General features: G+C 36.0%; 1 long non-coding RNA gene across 1 annotated transcript; it reads left to right on the plus strand.

Annotated features, from left to right (window-relative positions):
• Nucleotides 1-3,385: 3,385 nt before the first annotated feature.
• Nucleotides 3,386-5,226, plus strand: LOC120257495. Its single transcript, XR_005535698.1, has 3 exons — nt 3,386-3,440; nt 4,403-4,462; nt 5,019-5,226. It is a non-coding gene; the product is annotated as an uncharacterized LOC120257495 (long non-coding RNA).
• Nucleotides 5,227-6,821: the final 1,595 nt, after the last annotated feature.

Below are 6,821 nucleotides of genomic sequence, written 5' to 3' on the forward strand. Positions count from 1 at the left end.
GATTATGGGTTCATGACTTCCATTAAGGGTAAACCCTTAATGTTAATTACTCTGGACATTATCGCAGGAAACCTCCGATTAAGAAATAAGTGTGAAAAAAGAAACAATTTGTGACAATTAATTTCATTCATTTCAATAAATATGAATTCATAGATTTCATCGAAAATACAAGAAATTTGAAATCATCTTGACTTATGAACTTGTGCCCGAACTTGTGTCTTGGACATTTTTTTGCATTTTGGATTTGATTTGTATTTCAAGTTCCTGATCCTCTATGTTGATGAATCATAAACTTGATTTTGACTTTCCATAAGCTTTGGCTTTTATGCTTGTGAAACTTTCTTCAAGTCTTGACTTGTGAAACTCTTTTGGTCTTTGACTTATGATGTCTTAACACTGCTGAGTTCAATTGTCAATTTATATGGATTTTCGAATATTGACTTGTGGAACTCTTTGGGTCTTCGACTTATGATGTCTTAACACTGCTGAGTCCAATTGTCGATTTATATGAAATTTTCAAATATTGACTTGTGGAACTCTTTGGGTCTTCGACTTTTGATGTCTTGAGACTGCTGCGTCCAATTGTCGTTTATATGAATATTGACTTGTGGAACTCTTTGGGTCTTCGACTTATGATGCCTTGACCTTGATGAATCCAATTGTCGATTTATATGGATTTTTCAAGTCTTGACTCTTTTCATAACTTGAATCTCGAGTTGACTGCTTTGGTTTTAATTTTTTTTTTTGTTTTGTCACATGTCACTGCATATGCCTCATCATCGCGTTGCATGCCTCGTTGTAGTCTTGCATGTCTCATTGCCGACTTGCCTCGAGATAAGCATTCTTGTCATTCTTTAGAATAAGTGATTTTGTTATTGCTTTGAACTTTCGGACATACATATATATATATATATATATATATATACACACATATATAAAAGGCTGGTTGCATACCCTGAAGAATGCCCATATTTAATTCCTATAAAATTTTTATTAGATACATCATTCATGCGATTTTTCATAGTGGGACCTACTTTTGAAATTGTTTTGGCACTTTCTTGAGTAATGTCAGCAAATCAAGATTTGCATGCAATTATAAGAGGCAGCATCATACCATGTCCATCCATTGTTCTTTAGTCAATATAGCATGTTGCTCTGAGGGTGTTTATATATATAAAATAATCCCATGTGAATGGTGGACCCGCCATATTCATTTTAACTAATGATACACATGAGTAAATATATGTGTAGGGGTGGCAAAAATTCGGGTCCGGACAAAACCGGGTTCGGACAACTACTAATATAAATAGAAAAACTTGTGTCCGAACCCGGCCCGGTTTTAAATCCGGACAAACTTGGCATGTCCAAACCCGGTTTATTTTAAAACCGGGTTGTCCGGATGTCCAAATTTGTCCGAATTCTATAAGCTATTTTTAAGTTCGCTCAAATATTAAATTATACAAAAATAATTTAATTCACATTAAATGCAAAAAAAAAACATCAATAATCCAAAACTCAACTCAAATTATAGAAAAATCTAAGTCTTAATAGAAAAAACAATATATGTTTAAAGTTTTTAGAAGAATAGCCTTAAAACAAATGGGCCTAAGGTTGTGGGCTTTTAAAGTTTTAGGGGTTAAAAGGGCCCGGTTGTCCGAATTTCTATGTCCGAACCCGGCCCGGATTTAAATCCGGACAACCAAGCCATGTCCGGACCCGACCCGCATTTGCAAACCTTATGTCCAAACCCTTTTTATTCCGGGCCGGACAAAACCGGGCCGGCGGGTCCGGACAGATTATTGCCACCCCTATATATGTGCATGCATGCCATTACATTGCATTTCATTTTTTTTTTCTTAATATTCAGTCATTTTTATGTGGGTCTCTGTCATGGTGGGATCCCAAGCCTTTTGATTTTTTTTTTTATTTTTATTTTTTATTTTTTATATATTGAATTATGCACGTATGCATGCAGAGTCAAATCTCATCATGGTGATTTTTATGATAGCATGATGTGGGTCTCTTTACACAAAATGGGATATGAGATTATACAAATCATTGATGCTCTTATATATCTCAATCGTCAGTCTTAAAAATATATCTCATTGTGTATGAAAATTAATCATACTTAATATCTTGGCGTTGTCTCGGAATGATAATTTCTCTTGTTGTTTTGGAATGCGCATTTTATCGTTGTTTCAGAATGAACATTTTAATCGTTGGGATGGGTATTTTAGTCATTGACTAACCCGTGGTATTTGAACAATTAAAATTCATTCATAATCCATGGTGATATATATGTAACAATTTTTGGTTCTAAAAAAATTTCCAACCAGAAATGCAGTGCCACTACTGAATCACCAGCAGACCTTAACGATCAGATTAATGCACATTCACATTTTTTTAAGACCCAAGAAATGTATCATGCACTCGCTACCATAAATTCAAATCATTTATGCCTTGTTTTCCGTGATCAGGTACTTGTCCTTGGCTATTTCAGCTAAGATCTTCATAGAATTCCAAGAATTCCAAAATACTGTTTCCTCTTCATTTTTTTAAACTTCTAAATTGAATCCATAGGTGTCTTGATTGTGAGGGATACATCCACTAAAGTGTTTGGTTGGGCACGCACATGCTTGCATGCATGCATGTAATGCATTTATTTAACTACAAAACTTGTAGTGTTATCATATAATATATACATATATATATATATATATATATATATATCATTGAGAGAAACTCAGACATATATATTATTCATTTTTTTTAAATGAATTTCTTTCGACAAGAGAGAGAATCTCACGTGGATTTTTTTTTTCTTTTATGATTCCTCAACCAGGTTTATTGTTCTTAAAGACTCCCTTATACTGCGTGAGAGAATTGCTAAAGAAAGCCAGCCATGTTTTCCTGCTCCTTGACCATCTTCTGAGGCTTCTACTGCTACAACGGCGGCAGGTAACAGTAATGGTGAGTCTTCTTTTCTTTTTCTTCGTTTACTACTCTCTCCTGGTGTAGTATACATTAATGTCCATGTAACTTTCTGTCTTCGACAACAATGAGGGAGGAACGGGAATGACGACTTTGATATTTTTCAAACGGCGGCAGAAATTGTAATGTTTGTAAAATTTCTTTTTTTTCTACTTTGACTGGTTTGACTGAGTGTTTGGTGAGTGGGCCCTACTGTTTGTTTCATTGCCCTTATTTTCCGGATCTTGCCTGAAGTGGAATTATTGGTTTGCTCGTTGTTGATTAGTGGAGGCTTATAATTGAGTTTAAGGGTTGCTTTTTAAAGGCTTAGTCATGCAACCAATCACCCCGCTCTCCAAATTCTCTTATCCTTGAAACAACTCAACCTTGGCCGAATTTTTTTGTGTCAATTTCTTTTTCTCTTTAAGCTTGGTTTTTTTGAATGGAACTTGTCACCAACAAGCTTAGAGGTAAGCTTTGTTATTTTCTTCGTAAATTTGAGATTTTTTTATTGTCTTGTTTTTAATTGTTTTTGTTAGTGCCAAGCATGTATGTTTATCTCTTGTGTTGTTTGGTTCTTGAATCTTGGGTATGCTTATTCATATTTTATAGCTTGGTGTTAAGCTTAATCCTTGTCTTGTTAAAGTTTTGTTTAAATATTTTTTTTAGCATGTTAAATCTGAGAATTTATTTGAGCATGTTTTTCATGTCATTGAGTGTTTTTGGTCATTTTGAATAATTATGTGTAGCATGTCTTTGTAATTTTAAGCTTAAATTCTATGTGTACATGTTGCAATATAGAGAGGTTTGGAATCTGCAGCCTTATTTTGTTAAGATTTTATTTATCTCTCATGATTTTGAAAGCTTGTATCTACCAAGGGATGCCTATAATTTAATTATAATATTTGTGTATGCATCTTGTAAGTTTGGACATGTAAATTAGCATTCATGTTTTAAATTATTTGAATATAGGTTTTCATGTTTGTAAGCTTGACATTGTGAGTATGCAGCCATGTTATAAGTTAGTTGATTATTTGTTGTTATTTATATAAATATATGTGTATGTGTGTGGGTATGCGTGCATTACATGATTTAGAAATTTCTTTTCATTGAAAATTCGTCCATATCATGTGTCCATGCTAATGTTTAATTTATTTTTAGTATTGCTTAAATGCTTGTGGTGCATGTTAGAAGTATTAATTTATATATTCAGAATCATGGGATTGTATTGATTTTAATCTTGGAAAGCTAATTGTGCTGGTGTTATGATTAAAGCTTTTATGGAGAATTTTAATTGCTTAGCTAAATTTTTGTGAAAACCTTTAATTGCTAGCTATGAACTCTTTTATTTGTTGAATTAGCTCGGGCTATAGTTGTAATTTAGGCCCGGCCCAAGTTTTGTAACCTAAGTTAGAATATTCTGTTTGGGTAGATCCATACCGAGCTGTAGTTCGCGGGACTTGGTGAACCCAACTTTGTAGCTCAAAGCCAGGTAGGCTCTCTCACTGTGTATTCCGTATTTCTAGCAATAATTATTATTTAATTATTGCATTGTTTAATAATTTTATTTATTTATTTATTTGCGTGGTATTTATGTTTATTTATTTATTTTCTTATTTGCATTATTTATTCAGTAATTCCTCTGTCTGTATTCCGTATTTTTCTCGCGGTTTTTAGTACATCTCCATTTCAGCTCGCCCACTAGGAGGAGTAAGTCCCTAGCCATGTGCACATGTTTTTTTGTAGTAGCACTCACCCCCGATCTGCGGTCGAAGATCTCGCTACTACCGCTGATATTCTGCTACGTTTACGCTGCATTTCCGACTTCATAGTCGAAGATCCACCCTCGTCTGTTGATTTCGTTATTAGCCGTGGAGATGTATTTCTGCGTGTTTTTCATGTTTTTGGATTATTCCAGTATTCTGCGCATTTTCTGTATTCTGTATAAAGCATGAGCTATTATTCTACAATATCTGCTATATCTGTTGTTTTCTGCGATCCTACTGGGCCCTTGTGGCTCATGCAATCTGTGAATTCTGTTCTCACAGGAGATGATCAAGTCTAGGATCGGGGGGTGTCTGGGGGTCGTATTGTCTGCTTTTATCAATATCTCTATATTACCTTCTTGAGAGTGTAAGACTTGTATTCTGACTGTATTTGTAATTTGCGAACTATTGGGTTGTATTTGTATTCTGTAGGGCTGTTAAAGTCCGTACTTGTAGTATTTCAGTTTTCAGTATCCTATTTGTGCTTTTATGTTCTATTCATATCTGCTTGTTAGGGTTGACTCTAACCAGGTTATTAGTTGAGACCTTGCACCCAGTGGGGCCCAGTCCCATTGGATGCGGCCGATCTGTCCGCGGGACCGGCGGTGGGGCTGGGATGTGACAGAGATCCTCCTTCCTCCATCTCACAGAGATGCAGCGGTGATAGCAACGAACGGCGGAGCTTCAGCGGCAACGACGGCAGGAACCCTACTACTTTTACACTCCTTCTTTCATCTGCAGAAGAGGCAACGGCGGCACTGACAGAAGCAGCAACAGTGACGGCATCAGGCATCAGGCGACAGCAGGCAACTATGACAAAGCGGCGACGAGCGGCTTCGATGATGATGATGAGCGACAAATCCTCCGTCTTCTTCTTCTTCTTTTGCTACTTTTGTTCCCCTTTTCTCCTTTATTATATGACTATATGTTTGGCCGAGTTCTGTTCATCATCTTTCTCTAGTTGGTCTTCCTCCGTCTTCATGGGTTCATCATAAAGAGTGACTGTAGGCGGCAAGCAAGAATAACAACAGCAGCCATGTTGGCGATGGCGACAGCTTCTCAGGCTTCTCTGTCTTCACGGCTTCACATCAAGAGCAGCAAGAATATGTATGGGGGTACAGGGGAAGAGAAAATGTGAGCACCCTTTTCTTCTTCTTCTCGTGTTGCTTTCTCTGCTCTTCTTTCGCCTTCCTCCTTCTATCTTCTCTCGTCTGATCTTCTTTCTCTGGGTTCGGCCTCTTCCCATCTGACAGAGTGGCAATGGCAGTAGTAATAGCGACGACGGCTGCAACGGTGACTTCTTCCTCTTTTTTCTTTGCTTCGCGTTTTGGTCACTTCTTCCGGGGTTCCCGTCCTCTCGTCATCTTCTGTTCCTCTTCTTCTTTCCTTCTTTTTCATATGAGTATCTCTTTCGCCGAGAGGAAACCAACCTTCCCCCCTCTTTATTTTTTCTTCTTCCTATCTGACGGAGAGGCAATAGCCGCAGTAGGGGTGACTGCGACGGCGGTGGCGACGCCAACTTCTTATTTCTCCGCCAGTCCCCTTCCTCTCGGTCGTCCGCTCTTCGGTTGTCTTCTTTTGCTGGTCCTATTTTTTTCTCTTCCTCATTGTCCTCCATTTTTTAAAATAGCCTGAACAGTTACATCAGTGGTGGGAGGTTACATGGTGATGAGCGGTTGCATGGAGATGATGGTGAGCGGTTATGAAACGATTGAGTCGATCGTGGGTGGGACAACCACGTGCATCACTCACGTTCTCACGCAACCCCCCATGTATATCTCTTATATATATATATATATATATATATTACATTATATGTATTTTTTATTATGTTATATACATATATATCATATTTATTTTTTTATTTTATATTATCTTTTTTTTTATCTGATTTGAATTTTGTATATATATTTCTAAGATATGTATTTTATTTTATTATTATTATTATTATTATTATTTTAGATATATATATATATATATATATTATATTATTTTTTTATGTTTACTTGATTTGATTAATTGATTTATTGTTATATATATATATATATTAATTTATTTATTATTTATATATATTTAATTTATTTT

Source organism: Dioscorea cayenensis, unplaced genomic scaffold (genome assembly GCF_009730915.1).
Source record: "Dioscorea cayenensis subsp. rotundata cultivar TDr96_F1 unplaced genomic scaffold, TDr96_F1_v2_PseudoChromosome.rev07_lg8_w22 25.fasta BLBR01002166.1, whole genome shotgun sequence".
NCBI lineage: Eukaryota > Viridiplantae > Streptophyta > Magnoliopsida > Dioscoreales > Dioscoreaceae > Dioscorea > Dioscorea cayenensis.